At 38.9% G+C, this 21,738-nt stretch overlaps 1 protein-coding gene across 5 annotated transcripts in view; it reads right to left on the bottom strand.

The window, feature by feature from the left end:
- Positions 1-21,738, bottom strand: part of chrm2a (cholinergic receptor, muscarinic 2a) — a 90,552-nt gene that overhangs the window by 9,191 nt on the left and 59,623 nt on the right. The gene's annotated exons all lie outside the window — the stretch shown is intronic.

Genomic DNA, 21,738 nt, shown 5'->3' with positions numbered 1-21,738 from the left:
TCATCATTACATACTCCAAACACTTGTAATCTAATGCTTGCCACACACCAGCTGAACAGCCAGTTAAATGTGTCATTAGATCACTGTTTGTCCCCTTCACGTGCTCTGGCACACAGACAGCACTACACTCAAAAATAAGATGTGCATGTGTCTCTGGGCCTCCTGAAAGAATTGTTGAATATAATACCCCTAATAGTTTTGCATTATTGCAAACATGCAAAGCAAGGTTACCTTTTTAATGCAGACAAATACTCTAATTGCATGATTGTTTAGGGTATAAATTGACATCATCAATTCCGTTTAGCCTATACGCAATCAAACTTCTTCGCTGAAAATGTCCCACAACCGGGACACCTACATTTTAAGTGCTGTAAATATATTTTAAGCAACACTTAATTAGCCTAAGCTACCATTAATTTGATATAGATAAGAACAAGACATTGGAATAAAAAGTCATGAGAATATTAAAGAACAGAAATTAAATTCAAATTTCATTTGAATCAGTCAGTCAAAACAGTCAGTCAAAACATTAATTGGCTCATCATCTTCAGGCCAGCTGTCTTCCTCTCTCTCCTTCATCGACAAGGCTGCCCCAGCTCACAAAGTGATGGTGTGTAGCATGGCGCAGACTCCAACAAAGGCACAACACCTGGCCCCTACTTCAGCAGCCTGGTCAAAGACTAAGATGGTCACAGCAAAAAGAGTTGTGGGTGTTCCTTGACCACTTAGCAACCACTTCTGTTAGGAGCCCCTCGTTGTTTCCAGATCGGCTGTGCACCAAGGGGTACATTCCCTTCGCAGCACACCAGCTGTCTCTTCCAGAAAGAGGCCGTCACTGGTATCAGTGTGCCGTCTCTGGGGCCAAACACTTGAAGGACGCTTCCCAAAGGATATAAACCCTGGTTAACCTTCAGTCTCCTCATGCATACTGAGGAGATACATTTTTTTTCCCAGGGCATAGCACACAAGTATGGAAGTCACCACTTCCTAAGCCCATGACCTTCAACAAGGGCCAGAAAAATAAAATCACAGATTTAATCAGGCTAAGGCCTACAGTGATTTACATTAGCATATAGAAATAACATCAAGACTGTTGTAGAGAATAGGGCAGAACCAAACAAGCCTGCAGGAAAACTTCATAGCGTGTGAAAGCACACATCAGCAAGCAGTTGGACCTATGTAAAAGGGGGTTGTTTTGCAAAAAGTGGCGATACCACATCCACAAGGTGCCGCACCTCAGCTTTCGATAACTAGTTTCTCTCTGCAACAACCCGATCCCAGAGGTAACTGATACCCATGATCTGGCTTCACAGATGATGGTGGTTTTTATCACAATAACTTTTCTGCCATTATTTACATTTGTCATCCAACACAGAAGTATTATATATTGGCATATCTTTTGAAAACATATATTTTTAACATAATTTTTTTAAACACATACTAATATATGTGTTATATGTATTACTAATGTATGGCCATATATTTCATACACATATTTACATATTCCATGTTTTAATATGTCTTAAATACATGTAAGTATATTTACATACATTACAAAATAATAGGTAATGTGCATTTAGCATTTACACTGATATATTTCCATATTTGGATTGTTTCCTGTCATATATTTATTATGTTATGTAATTGTTTCTTTGAAGTACTTTTACAGAGAGGAATAGCATTCAAGATATTGTGTTCAAATGTATGAATATTGCTTCATAATGAGTCTCTTTTGAAATACAAAAGTGCAAAGTGGTTCATTATATTGAAACTGAAAAAGGTGCTATATGCTGCTTGACAGTGACTAAAGTCCAAACTTTGGTGTATTTACTAAACATTTATCATTATAGTGTGACAGAATGGCAGTTGTATGGTACTGTGAATAAAGGTCCTTATTAAATGAAGATGGCTGACTTAACCCAGTTGTTTCTTTACTTACAATGCATTTAATAGAAATTATGGTAAAAACACACTACTCTTGTTTGTAAATGATAATAACTGATTTTTCCATAGTAATTAATGTAATGCAATATGGCCAAGACAGGTTGTTATGTTGGTTTGCTCCCCATTTTGCCAACAATAATTAGTTAAACTCACAAAAACAAGGATATTCTCTGGAAAATAATGCCTTGAAGGTAAATTCCATGACATGTTGATGAGAAATGCTTAATGTACTGCATATAATTCAGTATTTGAACACATAATATTCAACACTAAAATATATGACTTGCATTATATTATGATATTGTGAGAAGCGCTAGTTATATATTTCATAAACAAATTCAGGGCACATGTGTAAACATATATTGAGAAATCCTCTACATATAGGTACATATATGTTTTGCACAAGTTTTCCGTGTGGGATGGCTTAACACAGTATACTTGACAGACGTGAAAACGCCAGATGTAAAGGTATATGTACATAAAGGTATGTCCAAAACTGTCAAATTATGTTTACACACTGTGTATTACTTCATTTGGATCTACAGCCTGTTCATTCTCTATCAGGCCTTGATATTGAGATCCTCAATCCCCATTCAAAATCACTGATTTTCATATTTTTGATTATCATGTTTGTAATGTTTATCATGTTCTTAATTTGATAAAAAATTACGGCTTGTTCAAAATCACACCAAAATAATAATCTACGACCTACATACAGTACATTAAACCAGTTTGCAAAGTTACTGAAGGAAGACCATTCACCCGAACCGCTAAGTGCTATTCACCAGTTACACACAACTCTCTATGTAAAGCACAACGGTCATCATGTTGTCATTTACAAAACATTGCCATTTACTTTTTGCTCTTAATGATGATTCATAATATTACTGACTTTTATTTGCAAAAAAACAAGACAAGCCCAAGAATTCTGACACATTTTAATTTGTGGGGAGGTCATCTTCTATTTTGCGACCTAACTTGTCTTAACTCGTGATATATCCATAATGTTCAGTTCATTCTGATTTGGAAATTGCATTACCAAACAGTGAACTATTTTAAAAACTCAGAGCGGTGGTTTTGGATGCTGTACTGGAACCGTTGAGCTACCAGTTCTGTTAATGTTGTTCAGGTTTCAGATTCCATTCGAAAGCGGCAGCACTTGTCCTTTTGGACGCTGAGCTTAAATGTTATAAAATGCGAAAACCTACAGAAACTCAGCGTTCCGTAGGAAGAATTTGACACGTGAGCTGTATATGTTTCTATACTGACGTCTCTTCAAGTCCCCTTAGTTCACCCTGGGCCTGTACCACTAAGCAGTTGCTACGGGTAATGTGGGGTAAATACTGTACTTGCTGTGCAAAGACAGCTTAACTATTTCCCGCACATCAAAGAGCACACATCGTGCTGCTGTGCTGTGAGCATCCGTTGACATGAAGAAGGAATACGCTCAGTCACAATGTACTGAGGCGACATTTCTGCCATGCACCTGCAAAACTACTTGAGTGTGTCTGCCATGTAAGAGCTGTTGATATTACTTCCAGCTGCTTGGGGATGAGCTCTGCAGATGAAAGAAAATACATATTGATCCATGCGTTCGGGTACCTACAGGATTTTACCATGTAAATTGTCATGTATCCCATCCTTATATAGACAGCCTCAGAGGAAGTACCAACTGTCTTATTGCAATGTGTTTTAAGGTAGCATGTTGAAAGAGTCTCCGCTAAATCTCTAACAGTTTAATAATGATTTTACTGACGGGCAGCTTGATGTAATTTATTATAAGCTATAATATCCAAATAACTCATATTGTCTCTGTAATTTTCTCTGTCACTTTGAGTAGTTGTTTTGTAATGGATCATTCAGTGACCTGTTTAATTAGGCAATGTCAACAAGCCAAATTGATTCATCTGAGTTGGAGTACATTAGGAGCTCTTGGTTGACATCCCACTCACTGGCTAGCTTAATTTTTTTTTTTAGGTCTCATGCTTTTTGGCTTACATTATACTCCCGAATAGTTGAACACAGGCTCTGAATAACGAGAGAAAAATTACTTATCTACTCTGCCAGAAATCCCGAATCATTGCATTAGGCACGGAGCTAAGCTGGACTAATCCTCATAAAATGTTCAAGTCCACAAACTTATTTTTTAAAACATCCAACAACACAAACAGGACACAGTTGTAGCTCACTAGAGACAAGTGGATTAGAAAAAGAAAGTGTGTGATTCAGTAAGGATGGACTGAGAAAGAGGGAGGCAATAAGTCCCTCAGCACATGTTTGTCCACCTTCAGCTACCATAAGCCTTGTCCCACATCTGAAATATCTTCCATAACAGCCAAAGCTCTGCCCTCCCGGAATCAAACAGGGATACTCACAAATCCTCTCTCTGTAGAACCATGCCAAATGAATGTTACCTAAGCACCTCTTGAGAAAGTCTTCTTCTAAGTTTCTCCACACCTTGTCATTGTGACATCAGTCTACAGAAGTGCTGACATTTCATTTACACCCCAGGGAGCCCAGCCAGTCAGTATTTGGCATTTCCCTTGAGTGGATGGAAGACAGACGCCTTGTGTGTGACCCAGGGCTTCAGTCCGGCTGCTCATTTAACTAAATGTTGCCACATTCCTCATTCAACCGAATAATATGTATCCCTCAAGTAGGTTTTCATCCAGTTGGCCATTGCATTTCACCCCAACATTGAAAAGTCCTTGTAATAACATCTCCATGTTTTCCCAGTCAGTGTGTTTTCAGCATAAAGAGGGTTAGAGGCAAATGTGTGAGAAAATGGATTCTAGCATGGACATTACCAATGAAGGTATTCATGTGACCATGACTCCAACCAGGTCTTCAGGAGGGATTACCCCAAAACAATTATACTGAAAGTGACTACTTAAACATGGAGTTGGCCATCATGGTGCTGTTCATTCTGACCCAGACCCTGTTACAGGAGGTGTGCCGTTCAGGAACATGATGCCTATACAGGTCAGTGGCTTCTACCAAACTGATTTGCTACAGATAGAGCAGTGCATCATGATCATTTTTTAAATTAGGTTTTTATGTACTGAATCCAAGTCTAAATGTCACTGTGCTTCCATCAGATATTTATCTCTGCTGTTTTGGCAGCTGTCACTTTGGTCAACAGCTCCCACAGAGTGTAGGCGTGTTACTCTGTTCTTCATTATGAGATCATTTAGGATTTGGGGATTGAAGAAGGACACTGTCATTGGCACACGGTAAGAAAAGGACATTTGTCAAATGAGGGATGGTTAATTTGATTTTAAACAGCTAGCATGGTTATGGTCACTGTCCAATGTGGATATATTTGGCTGTTTTTGCTGCATAACATTTAGGTGTGGAAGTGATTGTTAAATGATACTTTAAATCCAAGCCCGTAACATAGCATCCATACAGGAATAGGTGGTGGTCAGTTGATTTCAGCTGTAATGCAGTTGATTGGTGAGACGGTATGATACCGTATATTGGGGTTGTCATTCATTCAAGCATCTATTGAAATAAGGGCACCATTACAGCATGCTCTATGTCCTCTCTCTAGGAGCAGCCGCTGTGAATTGTGAGTCATTTGTTTGCAGGTGTTGGCTTCGAACTATTCAGCAGCCCAGATTTGCATATGTACAGTTCACATCACCTGAGGTGAGGCATGGAAGTCATCGTCCTTGAAGGTTATCTCTCATCAGTCATCATTCAGTACTGTAAGCTCTAGTGTACCTCACTGATTTAGTCCGCGCTTATATACAAACATCTTTCTCCTTACGAAAGTATTTTTTCATTTGTTTTGCCATTGCCTTGCCTGTTACCATATTCTATGAACATTTTTATTGTTTGCTTGTGATTATGGATGTATTCCTTTTTTTCCCTGTTTAGTGGGTAAAATCAACAGGAAGGAGAGTTAGTTGTTGCTGTGGTGTGGCTGTGAATAAATGACTTAAGTATTGTTCCACATTTGGACTTAGCTACTCGTGGAACGGGATCACTAGAGCTGAAAATTGCCTGTGCCCTTTGGGAGGCAGAGAGGGCCAACCTCCAGTTTTTCTGCTATTGTGTTTGTGTCCTTTGCTTTTTCTTTACTGGCTAACGTCAGACCACATAATGTGTCAGATCATAAGTGTAAGAACCTAGATGTTGGTTTCCTCTAAAAATCTAATAAATCAAACTGATAGTTTCCACCAAAATGTTTCCCTTGGACATTTAAGGTGCACATTTCTAGTCACCTGTATGGAGGCAGAGCTACTGTTAAACGATCAAAGCTGCTGGAATCTTCAGTAGATTGTGAAATAATGCGGAAACCCCATTGAATTAGATCATAACTTCGGTCATTTATCCTTGCATAACACATTCTTTTATGTGCAGTAATAAAAAAACAGTACACCAACAAATGACAGCAAAGCTTCATAGGTTTCCAATTATACCTCTATTTAACTATAATTTAATAACTGTATTTCACATATTTCACATGAGAGAAGTCCACAAAGAGAGATAATAACAGATACCGTTTGACAATATTTGTAAGATTCTAGTTTACTAGAAATCTTTCAATGTTTTCAGTGTTAGAGATCTCCTTTTGCAACCCTAGTAAATTATTTTAGAGTCACAGGCTATATTATGACTTCCCCTGTATGCCTTGGTTGAAACACATATGAACATATAATCACATATATAAACACACATGAAAGGGAATGTGATTACAGGCGTAGAGGGAATGTAGCTCAACTTAAAGTGATGCATTTACGCTGACACCCCAGTGTATAGATTCTCATTCCCATCTGTGAGCACTGATCCGAGATAAAGCCCGGGGCAGTTGCCCCTGTTTCTGATGATTTGATGCATTTTTTAATTATTTCCCTCCCTGGGAACGCACAGGGTTAAGGCCTCCGTTTACTGTGCTATTTGTGGCGAGGTATGCCTGGAATACGCAAGTCATCCTCGCTGCACACCGGCATGCTCCTCTGGGGCTACAGGTCAGTCTACCACTCCTCTCATGGTATCATATGGGTCCGTTTCACACAGAAATACAAGGTTAGCTGCTGAGATGGTTAACTGTGTTTCTGTGCAGCGAGAAAATAAATGCCGTTCCAGCCATTTACATTTTCATCTTAGTCATTTAGCAGACACTCTCATCTCTTGCAGATCGCTCTTAGTGTATTCATATTAAGATAGCTAGGTGGGACAACCACACGACCCGAAAATGTTAAGTACATCTTAATCAATGAAGCAGTTATCAGCAAAGTCAATGTTTTGCTTAGTATTAAAGTTGTCTTCTATTGGAAAAACTGGCTGAATCTGAGAAAATGGATCTCAGGTCATCAGTATTTACTCATGCTTTAATAAAAACCTACTGTCTATTTTATGGAGGTGCATATCTTGATCTGTTTTTATGCAAAATATATAATAAATTGGGTAATCCTAAAGCTATGAAATGTACAGTACAATGATGTTGGAAATGTATTGAAATTAGAAATTACTAAATGTACTTTGAGGTTAGAATTTTAAATATCCTGATCTAGTTGCAACCTGAGAACTATGTACCTACCAAATGCTCAGCCCATTTCATTTTAATTTGCACAGATCTTGACTGTGCAGAAATGTGTGGAGTCAGTGCTACACCTGTACCGTAAAGGTTTTCTATATAAAATTAGGTGGAACAGCCCGGGTATTGTATGCCCATTTCCCTGTAAAAAACAATTTCTTTGGAAGTGTTTAGAAATTGTTTACTGGTCAAATGATCTTCTCAGCAGAACTCCTGTTGATTTTGAGCTCCCACTGTGAAAGTAACCCACATGGGTAAATATTCTAAATAGTGTGTGTTTAATGCACTGCTCTCAACTTGTAGTGAAATATAGAATAAACTGTACTCCCACACATCCAAACACAGTGTAAGTATGTTTTCTTTTGCGAATACTACATGGCAATGAAGATCTTGATGATCATTCTAATCTCAAATCCTTGCATGACATCTGCCCTATGCAGTCTATTCAAAACAGTATATTTATTTAATGGTTTCCATTTAATATTCAAACCAACAGTGGATTCAGACCTCAGGTTCTGGGGATACATGTACCCCAGTGGTTAGCGCATCTGACTAGCAACCAAAAAGATCCACTTTAGCTGGCAAGGTGAAAAACTGTTGTTCTGTCCCTGAAAAAGGCAGTTAGCCCTAATTGTTCTCAGGGTGCTCATTGTAGCAGATTTAAGCAGCTCTCCAATTTGGAAGGACTGGGTAAAATGCGGAAGTCAAATCACAGTTGGACCTTATGGGTAAATTGACAACTATGCCCTTTCCCTTTTCTTTTCCTTTCCATTTTTTCTTGAAAGCAGCCTAGAGAAACCATTTAAATGGATTTAAACCCAGAGATTCTGCGGTTCACATGCACTGCAGGAGTGGAAGACGGGACAGCAAGAGAGGTTAATGGACAGTTAACAAGCAGTTAATTACATTTAAGCTTGTGGAAATACACTTTGTGGTGTGCAAACACTAACTGCTGGCTTCCACAGAGGACACTGATAGGCCACATGTCACTATAAGGGTGAAAAAAACAGGTCTTCAACCAGGTTGCCTCATATGAGTAGCTCACCAATGTATTCCTTGTCGGGTCCTACATGCAATTTTCACTCATTCCACCGCATGAGCAAATCTGACAATTATCCGACTTTATCAGACCATAACTGAACTGTGGCCGCTGCATTTCGGTAACCTAGGCAGTTGTTGCTAAGTGGTGGTCTGTACTAGGAGGGAGAGACGGAGTGAGTGTATGTGTGAGAGAACTCATCAATCATCATTTTTGTTTCTCCATCTGTCTCTTGTGTAATAAGGAACTGAGTGATGAAATCATTTTGTTAAATTCATCAATTAACAGGGAGAAATTCAGAGAACAAGGTAAATGTGCTTTCACAGTTTCACAGTTTTCACATTTACATTGCAATTATAGAGAAACTTATTGGAAAAATGTGTAAACTCTGCTGTTGTGCAAAAAAGAAGAGCTAGTTTTCAGGCACTTAGGGCTGGTTTTGAGCAGTCATTGGTCTGGACATTTTTGCTAGACCTGGCAACCCTGTTACACTGGCATTTGCTAGTGTAACACTCACAAAAATAGGTTTTGTTGAGATAATTATCTTTTGTTTTCTTTTCTTTTATTTCAAGTTAAATACTGTTGAGAGAATGCACAGAAGCATGCTATGACATGCTGTTACACAGAATGGACACAAGGTGGCAGTACCTTTAAGCCGCGTCACTCTGGAATCCTTAGCGAGGCGCAGAGTAAGATAAGCTCATATTCCGGTTGAATGGAAAAAGAGCAACAGTTGTCCCGCGTCTCTTATAACGGTGTCATATTTCCAACATTTCCAGGTTTGTTGTACATCGTTTATATGACTACAAAGGGTTATAAGCTAATATGAATCCCCAGTGATGTGTGTTTAATAAGCTAAAGTATGTTAAGTGTGTAAATAGTCAAGTCCAATGATAACGTTGTGAAGTTGAGAGGAAAAGGGCGGCCGACGGTCACGCGAATGTTTTCTCTTAGCTATTCCTAACTGCTCGGGGATATTTCTAAGTTTATTACTGTGGATTTTTAAAGCAACTGTGTGTGTAAGACTATGCATTACGGGTAAGAAATAACGTTTACAGATAAATAAAAGCAGTTTACAGATGTAGCTTTGGGTGAAACGGACGTGGTAGTATTAGACACGTGGTAGTATTGTATTAGATTATAACACCGTTTCGGTTCATAGAAATTAAGTGTAAAAGTTATGAGACAAATATGTTTTATATTGAAATTTGTACTCATGTAATGTAAATACAATTTAACTTAACTGCAAATGGGATTTATTCTGTTATATTAAGTGAACACTTTCAAAATGTATAATGAATACAGAAATACTTGTTAACGAGAGATAACAGAGAATATGGTTTAGAGAGAAAATGTGTGTTTATGGTTTAAGATAAAACTGCGATAAGTTAATGTTGAGGAAATATGTGATAATACATTTATGTGGAAATGTACTTTTGAAGAGAATGTGACTTAATGTTATCCAATTGTGGATATTACCTGTGTTTCAATACAGAGCAACAAAAGATAGCAGTAATAATTCTTGATTGCAGGTAAAAAGTTGAAATTAAGTTGTTAATAAAAGATATTTCGGTTGAATGGAAAAAGAGCAACAGTTATCCCGCGTCTCTTATAACGGTGTCATATTTCCAATATTTCCAGAGCACTTCGACCAGGAGTATCAATATATATCTGCTAGCGGACCCCTGGCCGGGACCCGTTACACTAGCATGAATTATACTAGTAATTCAATGTCTTTGCTAGCAGTTTAAAGTCAAACTGACATTTTCAAACCATCAAGACAAAACAATGTAAACCTCCCAGAAACACATACAGAGAATCTTGGGTAAATATTATTTTGTGCTTGAATGCTCCACTCTGGTAGACTACACCAGTGCACACAATGTTGCAGCCATTGTTGCACATGGTTAAACTAGCAATCATTCACAGTATGGTTACTCAATTAAAATAAAAAAATACTTTGAAAAAGTCCTGAAATTGGTAGATTTTTCCAATGCAATGATTCACCACTTGCCTATAGTCCTACGTGACTTTTGAAAAAAAAAACAAAAAAAAAACAAGGGAAACAATTGCACTATATAGAGCCCTGTGTGACCACTTGCCAGCGTAGCTGGTGAAATATACATTCTACCCACCAATGCCAAAGTCTACCAAGTAGTGGATGTTCATTTTAGGCCCTGTGCCCAGCTATTTAACCAACACAACACTGAAATAATCTCATCCCTGTTCAGCCATTATGGCCTTAAAAATTATATTATAGCAATATCAGGCAATTAATATCATGCAACTTTATTGCAGTCTGTCAATGGTGCACCCATTTGTCTATCACTCTGTTTTTAGTCATTAACTAACGATCTTGTGAGTCCTAGAATCTAATATTATTAATAGAAAATATATCCTGTTATTATTTAGAACTTACAATTGAAAGGAGCAAAAGCAGTAGGCTTTTACAGAACCAACTGAACTGCTACACTCAGATACGAGGAAAGAACAGTCAGTGCCACAAAAACAACATTGTGAAATGCCTCTACTGATTTTACTTCGCCAGTCTCACCAGTGACTATATAAACATCTTTACTTAATGTATATGTTGTATAACACTGAGGTCTCTTAATCCTTTTAAATCTTATTTAAAGTAAAAATATATATATATTGTTAAGCTGTTAGCTTTAATTATTTGTACATTTTCAGTGGTGTTGCTGTATTTAATTTCCATTTGCTTTGGCAATGTAAACAAATGTTTCCCATGCCAATAAAGCCCATTGAATTCAATTGATATAAAGCATAGACATCCATCATACATCCATCTGACGTCCCAATTGGTCTGCCATCTTCGGACCAGTTCGGAAACGTTAAGCCACATGGTTGTGTTTTGTGCTGCAGTAATTTGGTCCAGAAACCGGACAAACGATACGAATTAGGTGGGAAACTTTTTTCATGCATCAGTATTAATAATGTAGAAAAGGATGATAACATACTTAACTTTATAAAGTTTATATAGTATATAACTTTTTATATTTTAATCAATGAACAAGAAAGCTAAGCCGGCTTAAGCGTAGCTGTTTAGCTAGCTACATAACCTTACTATATCAGAATTATGTTACAGTTGTTTTTTAAATTAATAATAGTCTCAGCTAACTTGTTACAGGAAATTGTGAATGTTGCACGCTTCGTTTCTTAAATTACGCGTTTTATTAGCAAAACGTAATTTTTTATGTAGATAATCAGTAGATGGCGATGTCGGGTAGCTTTTGTCCACAAAAAAGTAGCTTAGTTGCTCGTATTACTGCCTTCCAGTTACTATGCTACTGTTAGCGTACCAAATTGAGTTAGTTAGCTTGTGAAAGAGATACTTATTGTATAAAGGTCTGAGAAAATATGGATCCATAGCCACTGTGATGAAACAAAATGTTTCTCTGTCCATTGCTTTTCAACTTTTCAACCCTTACTGCGAAACTAGACCAGAAGTTGTCACGAGAGCGTACCATCACACTGTAGCACCGTTTAGTTTTTGGGGCTGCTATACTGGAAGCGTGAAGACATGAACAGCTATACAAATATTAGTTAAGCCAGTGCAAGAACTTTCTCTGGTTTTACTTTTTTCAACAACAACACAGCAATAAAGTGTTTTGTCCCTTATCTATGTTAGAAGGCAGTACAATATGAAACTATATACAACCCCGTTTTCAAAATGTAAAGAAAAACAGAATGCAATGATGTGCAAATCATTTTAACCCTATATTCAATAGAAAATAGTACAAATAAAACATATGAAATGTTGATATGTTATGTTTCTTGGAAAATACATGCTCACTTTGAATTTGAGGCCAGCAACACTCTGTCAAAAAAGCTGGGACAGAGGCAACAAAAGACTGGAAATGTTGTGTAATGCTAAAAATCTAAACCTTGTAGAATAACTAATTAGGTCAAGTTATCGGCAACAGGTCAGTAACATGATTGGGTATTAAAAAGATAATACAAGAAGTGAGGATGGGGAGGGGTTCACCACTCTGAAAGACTGCATGACCGAATAGTGTGACAATTTAAGAATAAAGTTTATGTAAAATTTCTAAGATTTTGGGGATCTCACCATCTACGGTACAAAATATAATTAAAAGATCCTGAAAATCTGGAGTAATCTCTGTACAAGGGACAAGGCTGAAAACCAATATTGGGTGGTTGTGATCTTCGAGCTCTCAGATGGCAATGCATTAAAAACTTAGGTTACACAATTCTGTAGTGGATATCACTACATGGGCTCATGAACACTTCTAAAAACCACTGTCTGTGAACACAGTATGTCGCAGCGTCTACCAATGCATGTTAAAACTCTACCATGCAATGAAGAAACCATACATAAATAACATCCAGAACTGCCAGTGCCTTCTCTGGGCCCAAGCATATTTTAGATGGACTGAGGTGAAGTGGAAACTGTCCTGTGGTCTGAGATTATTTTCGGGAATCATGGATGCCGTGTCCTCTGGGATAAAGAGGAGAGGGACCATCCGGCTTCTTATCAGCGCACAGTTCAAAAGCCAGCATCCATGATGTATGAGGGTACATTAGTGCACATGGCATGAATGGATTGCACATCTCTGAAGGCACCATTAATGCTGAACAATATATACAGGTTTTGGAGCAACATATGCCCAGACAATGCCTATTCCAGGACAATGCCAAACCACATTCTGCATGTATCTCAACAGCATGGCTCCGTAGTAAAATAGTCCGGGTAAACTAAACTGGCCTGCCTGCAGTCCAGACCTGTCCCCTATTGAAAAAATGTGGATTATTATAAAATTACAAACATTAAAGGAGACCCCGAACTGTTGAGCTGCTACAAGGGACAACATTCCACTTTCAAAACTCAGAGTATTGTTAAAAGAAGAGGTGATGCAACACAGTGGTAAACATGCCCCTGTCCCAACTTATTTGAAACGTGTTGCTGGCATCAAATTCTAAATGGGCATGTATTTTTCCAAAAACAATAACATTTCTCATTTTCAATATTTGATATGTTGTCTTTATACTAATTTCAATTAAATATAGGGATACATGATTTACACCTCATTTCACATGGTTTTTATTTGCATTTTACACAATGTGTCACAACTTTCTTTGGAAATGGGGTTGTAGTAATCATGCTCATTATAAGGTTAATCAGTTTAAAACAACTACATTCTGAGTCTGTTCATTTATGATGTTGATTTTTTAGAAGATGCCTGTGTGAATAGCTATACCTGCTGGGCAGAGAGAATGTGCAGCTCTAAACAGCTGGTTATGTACGTGGAGCAGCTCACTGAAGACAGATGGGGTAGGAAAACCTTACGAAATATATTCTAACTTATGATTGCCAAGGAAGTTATGATTATGCGTCGCAAACCAGGTATTTAAAAAGGTAAAAGTCTTTAAAACTGGTCAAAACTGTGTATATCCTCTATATTTTCAAATAAATCTGTCTCATCTCAGCAATGCTTCTGCCAGTGAGAGAGAGAGACTGGAAACATAGTTACTCTTCTTCAAGCAAGCCACTCTTCGCCTTACTCATCGCTTTTCTCATCGCTTTTCCTTGAGGTATGGCATGTAGAGTATCAATTGATTACTATGAGTTAAACTCGCGTTTCAGAGCTGTATCGGAGTCTGCGGAGACGCCTCTGGTCTAGTTTCCACCTTAGACATTTTTTTGTTTTTTACTCTGTACTCCTGAACTTCACATACTACTTCATAGAAAAATAATTCTTCCCAATATACTCTGCTCTGCATTGTGGCTAAGAAAAGCCTGTAGCACTGGTATTTTGTCTACATACTTTCTTTATTCTTCCATTTGTGTATTGCTCCCTGAGAATGCCCAAAGGTGTTTCTATTAATATTCCGGGTGGCTGTCTACTTTCGTTTCCAACACCATCTGTGAAAAATGACACCTCTGCAGTCCTGTCAGACCACAACCCAAACAAGCTTGATAATGAGTTGATTCATACTAACAGAGGATGAGTCTTAATATGGCTGTGAACCAATTGGAATCAGATTTGCCTTTATTTCGCACTTTTAAGCACATTAATACATATCCAGACTTGAAAATTCCACATAAAATGCAATGCAACTCAGATCATTCCTGAAAATAAAGCATTGAGCTCTCTAAAACATTTATTGTGGTCGTCCTAACACAGTTATGCAAATAGCCACAGTAGATAAATATGCTAAGTGGTTTCTGGTGGCTGAAGAGCAAAGGAAATATCTCCTATTCCCTTGCATACTTTCCCTTGGCAATAATTCCTGAGCCATACGGACAGGTAACATATTGCACAGTGATTTTGCTAAATTGCTATGCAAAATCAAGATGCACGGAGCCCAAATGATAATGAAATAAAAAACAAAGTCCTCAAGCATACTGCGAAGGGTTAGTATACAAGTCAATTTCCTCCTGTCACATTGAGTGTCCCTGTGTGGCTGCTGCCATATGACAAACAAAGTCACGCTACATTGACTACCCAAATGCTCCCAATCTTGCCTTTCAGTACACATTACTGCATTCATTATTTAACTGGGGCTGAAAAACATTGGAAATATGTTTCCTGTGTTAGATGAGAGATAATTACTTATCTTTTCATTCTCTCCTTATTGGTGAAGTTTGGTGCATTGTCAGTAATCTACCAGGTTTTTAGGGTTAGAAAAACAGCCATTGTTTCTGCAGTGCAAGAATTCGGACCTACTGTACAAACATGGACATTTACTATATATTCATACTAAGTGAGGGTTATTATTTTCAGTAAAGCCAGTTTTTTTTCTTATTGTCTGTGGGTAAAGTGTCTTTGTTGGCAGATAATTGGACCATGTTTTCCACTGGGCAACAAGAATATTTGGGGCACCCCTGAAATAGCCTATTATCGACAGGCTGCAATATTAACAGCAACATCTGGCAGCTAGGTCATCTCTCTGGCGGAGCGCCGCAGGCGATAAGTGCCAGGACAGACATCATGTTTGGGAGGATCTAATGGCATGGAAGGGATGTATACAATGGTGATGGCCAGAGTTCACCTTCAGAACATGATTGGCTGATTGGTTTTTTATTATTTCAATACTTGTCAGCTGTCATCCGTCAGCTGTTTGTATTTGCAATCAAAATGGCTGCCAAATACTAATTAATCTTGATGGATTTTGATAGATTGAGATGAACAAACTCACAATTACCAAAAGTTGCATTCAAGATGTATTTCCCTGCAACGTGTACTAGTATACTGGGCTATGCTTCCAGCATTATCAGGGAAAAACAGAATTGCTTCAGAGCTGTTCATGGCTGAGGCTACGGTCATGAAACACTAACCTACACTTGGTAATATGACTCTGTCATCAGCTAAGCGTATCTCCTAGACAGATAATGCACTTCTGTAGAGAATGATAATATATCCTGTTTCCATTTTTATGCTGCTGGGGGACTCTCCTGCTGTCCACATCGCTGCATACTCTGAACGGCAACAAGCAGATTTGCTGATGGTATTCCATGACTGCAACCGGCATTTTATTATTGTTTTCACACAGTGCCTGGACATGGAGTGGCTTGCAACCACACCAGACACAGACCTAGGGTTTCATCACAGGTAGCTGCGGACTGGCCATCTGGAGCTCCGGGAGAATTCCCCATGGGCCTGTCAACCTTAGGGCTGGTGGGCCACAGGCCTGATATATAAAAATGTGTGGGTTTTGTCCCTCCCTACAGCCCACATTGGTCCATTCCTCTCATGGCTGGGTTTCGCTCGCTTACGCAAGCATTGAGCAGGGTGAACTGATGAGCACAAAAACAGAAAGGTTGGGCTGAAAATAAAGAAAATTAACCAAATGATTTGCTTATTCCACTATGGAGGACACTCTCATAGGAGAATGCCGGAGCACTGGGCCTGAGTCAAACACTAGCAAAACAATGATGACAACAGAGCCGAATCAGTCCGGTACTGTGAGCCTACTCCTAGCATGAGTAAAGTAGCTGAAGCTGTAGGCATTAATGGGGATGGGAAAGAAGAGTAAATAAGAAAACATCAATATTGGGCTATACAGTTACGGTAGCTGGGTAATGAACTAGAATTAGCTAGCTACCATAGTGCCTGCCAGCCAGTTAACTCATGCAGCTAGCCTAAGCTGCAGCTAGTCATAGTATTTTCTAGCTTATTCCTAAACTTCTATAATATGCAGCTACTTGAACTTATGTTCTCGAAAGTTCTTACATCTCTGTAAATAATTTTAGGTGTTTCTTGGGGTATGCAGCATTGCTTTTTATTTTTGCAACAAATTACATTTTCACTTTAGATTCAAAAGGATAATGTTTTTTCCTGCCCTGCCTCTTACATTAGTCAGTTCTTGATCCAGCACAGTTATTAATAATCAGTTAAGCGTCCAGGTCAGCTGGAGTGGAGGGGAGATCTAAGGAGAGCCAGGATACTGAATGTGACCTGCTGCAAAAACTGCAACTCAAAAAATGTAACGAGAACATTTCCTATATTTCTATTTTCTGCTCCACTGTGCTGTTTGTTTTAGTGTAGTGCTTTCAGCTATTTTAATATGTGGCTTAGCAGTTAGCACTGTCATCTGCTTTGACAGAGTGAAGCCATCAAGTCCTATCAGAGCAGCCAGACAGTGTTTCTATGTCTCATTTAGTATTCCAGCAATTATACCGTATGTTTATGGCACGTTTAATCATGATTAGAGCAACGTAGGATTGTGGGACTGTTCCTGGTCGGCCAGTGGGTACATCGGCCAGTGGGGGATGGTGGAGGTGGGCTGGTTTATATCAAAGTCCAGGGCCGTTTAGCATCCAACGAGGATATTTGTTGACTGTATATGTTACTGTGTGTGGTGCATGTTAAACTCAGATGCACTACCCACTTTAGGGGAGAGAATGTTTTCTCTTATAGATGAATGTAATTTAAATGCTATTTGTCTCTTCAGAGGGGTTTTGTTTTCAGCATGAGGTCAAAGTTATGAATACAGGAATACAGTTTTTCAATATAAAGTCAAGGGACTCAGTCAGTCTCAGTGATTGAATCAGTCTGGTATTGACAATGCATAGTAAACTGCACACCGGACTCAAAAGCGTTGTACTCAGGGGGCGGTCTCTTCTAAAATGCATTAATATATGTTCACTTGCTGGAAGGCTTTGACAGTCATACCATACTCTTATCCCATACATAGCTAGGCCCACAACATAATCAGCATTATGCAGTTGATCCTATTTCAATCGTGTACAGAATCTTAACCTTGTAAATGTAATATTAAATTATTTAAATAATAACACAATTGGTTTACAATACCTCTTTTAAGCAGACTTTGTCATTTTCCTTTTAATGGTGATTTGTCCCTCTCTATACCGCGTGGCGGTGTACTCAATCTTAATGGTCCTGTGTAGTGTTCTGCCAGCATCACTGTCATCATACTCCCTCCTGTCTGTGATGTATTGCTCCTGCAGTCTCCGTAGATGGAAAGCTCAGCTGCTCATTAAGATGGAGAAAGATAGCAAAAAATCTAGAAAAAAATGCCAGAGATGGAAAAGGGAACGAGATAAACCATGTGCCTGTAGGATTTGTTCCACTTCATTGTTTTCTGTATTTTCAGTCTTTTTCTCATTCCACTGTTTCTGTCTTTCTAATTTGACATAGCTTGATGACGAAGCCAACTTACACCATCCTTCAGCAGGTTCCTCAACTCATCCGTCCATTTTGTCGTGCTTACCTGGCTGATGGTCTTTGCACAGGTTAGATGTATAATAGACTATTAGCACATGGGCTGGAAAAAGGTATTGGAAAACTGACCTATATTAAAACACAATACCTATAACTGTTATAGCACATTATTCAACAGGGTCAAGCTGTCTGTCTCTTTTTAAGGGTGTAGCTAGACTCTCAGTCATTTTCTTACAGCCAGCTATAATCCCAGACATGCTTGCAATCTGTCTATCATTCTCACAGTGTGTGGTGGGAATTGCGGTTCAAGAATCATTGATGTATGAAGGTTCTCTGTGGTCATTCACCTTCAGTAGAATCTGTCTAACACTTGTAAAGAGACAACTTCAGCTGTGTCAGATAAGGGATGAGAGAAATGTACCACATGCCAGACAAGTGGTAGACACCATTCCTGTCAGTAATCTCCAGCCCAAACCTTTGTGGTGTGACTGGAAATAAAACAGGCTGACAGATGCTAATCCATGGAATTCAAACTTTATCTAGGCTTCAGACGCCCAATGCCCAGCAATCACAGACACTAAGACTTTGAGAGTTGATGTCCTGTCAAGCCAGGTGGGAGAAGAGGGGCGCCGAGTGGGTGATCTTGACAGAAACCACTTAGGCATTATTTTCTTGGCTTCATTTCACTTTCATTCCCCTCTCATTCCCTTCCCAATGTAAAAGCCTAAGTACAGATGAATACATGATACTGTCTGAGAACAAAGGTGGAATTCACTTGGTAACCGTTAATGCGATTTCCCGCGTTGTCTGCTCCCCCGACCTCAGACATGTGGCTCATGCGATGTATTAAGTTCCACCCGTCATTCATAACTGCTCAGATTTTTTTTTTACTAGATCTTTATAAGAGAAGTAGACAAGCAATTCAAATTCTAATAAATTCCAGATTAAAGCTGTTTGATAATAAAGTATTTTGAGTATGTAAAGCATTCATAAGGTGGCAAAGCTAGCTAAGGTCGTTATGGGTTGTACTCTACTTGGTTTCACTTTATATTACTTTTTCTCTTAATTGCAAGCAAGGTACAGTCTTAAAATGTGCCTTAAAATTACTAGATAGACCAGTGAGGAAAGTTACCGAAGTTCAAAAGATATGTGTATTGATATTGGGCCTTTTACAGCGGTCTGGAGCAGTCTCTAACACCATCAGTGTTATGTGCAAACTCTGCCGCTCTGTCCGACCGCACCACCAATAAGCTTAAGCCTGAGTTGATTCACAACAAGAGGATGAGTCTTAATACGGCTGTTTGGAAATTACGCTTTGTCATATCAGATCGTTTGACTGTGCGGCAAAGATTTTCCATTTACTCCTTTACCCCATTTATGAACAGACCAGCCTTGGTATTAAAATACATTGTACAGAGTTGGACTGTAATGGCTGCAATAAATAAATCTGGTGATTATTATCCATTTCCCATATGATCAGAAATCCAATTATATTTCTTTATTATTTTCTGAAATTGTTTGGTGAAATATGAATTCATTTTGCAACTTTTGACAGTTGTATGTCCCATTTTAATCATTGTGATTTAATGACTGCAAAGAAAATGTTTTGATCTATTTTCAATAGTCTTCTTGGACTCAAGAGAGATGTATGTTTGCGCGCTAATATCTTTTTATAACCCTAAAAAATTGATATTCCTTCTCTTGTGCAGCTACAGATGCTCTAATCTATCCCAAAACCTACCAAATACTACCTAAATTATATGAAATAAAAACACTAATTAGTGTTACTTTCACTAACATGCTTAACTAGTACATATCTGCTAAGACTTTGGGGATACATTGTGTCACTGCCTGTGTTCAAAACTTCAGTCAAACACTCCCTTCTCATTTCTGTTAATTTGTAGGCCTTTCTACTCAACCTGGCGTCAGTACATTGGCTTATAATCTGCCTTCTTCCAATGTTGAGAACTCCTATTTTAAAAATATTCTTAATAACATGCTCCACTCAGGAAACAGAGGTCCAGAAAACGCTACAGCTCCTGGTTTGCCACAGAATTGGTCGAGTGGATCCCATGGATATGCCTGCTCTGACGCAAAGCTCTACCCTCCAAAAGAAGCTGTGACTGGCAACTCTTTAGGGGAAATGGGACCCAGTGCACTCAGGCAATTAGGAAATAAAGGCAGGTTTTTACAAACATAAATCAGCTGCTTGTGGCTCTAACCCAAAAACATGTAGGGACTATGTAAAATCTATGAAGAAAAAAATGCCTCGTCCTAGCAGGCTAGCACTAGAATTTGAAAAACCCTATAACCTTTGACAAAGCTGCAATGATTGAAAGCTTCAATGTTCACTTAGTTAGTGCTGGCCATGTATTAAAGAATGCTATGCCTACTGCTACTTCCTGGAATGCTGCTCCTGTTCCCTGCAGCGTTTTCCTCAGCACTGCCCCTGTTTTTCCTTTCATCCAGCTCAAATGAATGAGGTTAGGAAGGAGCTCCACAAAGTAAACCCTTAAAAATCAGCTGGGCTCGATTATCTGTATCCCTTCTTTTTGAGGCTGTCTGGCTCTATTAACCAGGCCCTATGAATCTATCACTACAAACTTCTGAACTCCTAACACTGGAAAGCTACGGCTGTGATTTCTCTCCTCAAACAGTGATAAACAAACAGTTTCTGTCCTGCTGTGTTCTTTCGGTGGTGGAGTCAGAATTCCAAGCTGGCCATGGGTGTATTTCAGCAACACTGAAGATCTCAAGTGACATCATATCTGCTATAGACATCAAGCAGTACCATGTAGCTGTTTTGATTTGATCTGGCATAAGCTTTTGAATCTCTCAATCATTTAATATTTTTCAACTGACTCAACATTGAGTGCCTAGGCTGGTTTAAAAACAATTTCTCTGTGTACAATGTGTAAAATCAAAAGCACTGGCTGTTTCAGTGGGAGTTCCACAGAGTTCCATCCTCTGGCCATCCTTATTCTATATACATCAACAATGTTGCATTTGCTGCCAGAGACTGCCTTATTGACCTTTAAGCAGACTGCACTCTTGAATTCTTGGCCCCTCATTAAACTCTGTGATGGAAAAAATACAGCACGCTTTTTCGAGATCATCCTTCTTCTCCAAGTACTTCTCAAATCCACCTTGAAATGGATCTGAACTTGAGTAGGTTGGCACCTGCAAGACTATTAGTAATGGGTTGGACAATTCACTTTCACCTAAGACCCAGATAAGCCTACTTTAGTTTAAAATGTTATCCAGAATAAAATGTCCTGTTTTAATTAGCTGGATCAGGGCATCAGTGAGCTCCTGGACAGTCTGTGGCACTACTACGCGGCGTCGGGTGCAACGATGGATGCTGGCATAACGTTTGCAGGCAGCATAACATTCACCACGGTGTCTCCAGGCTCTTTCACGTCTGCCACATGTGCTAAGTGTGAACCTGCTCTCATCTGTGAGATGCCAATTCTGGTGTTCTCTGGCGAATGCCAGTCGAGCTGCACGGTGCTGGGCTGTGAGCACAGGTCCCACTAGAGGAC

The sequence above is a fragment of the Esox lucius genome, chromosome 23, assembly GCF_011004845.1.
Source record: "Esox lucius isolate fEsoLuc1 chromosome 23, fEsoLuc1.pri, whole genome shotgun sequence".
NCBI lineage: Eukaryota > Metazoa > Chordata > Actinopteri > Esociformes > Esocidae > Esox > Esox lucius.
Note: the sequence above shows the minus strand (reverse complement) of the source record. Positions and strands in the feature narration are given on the sequence as shown.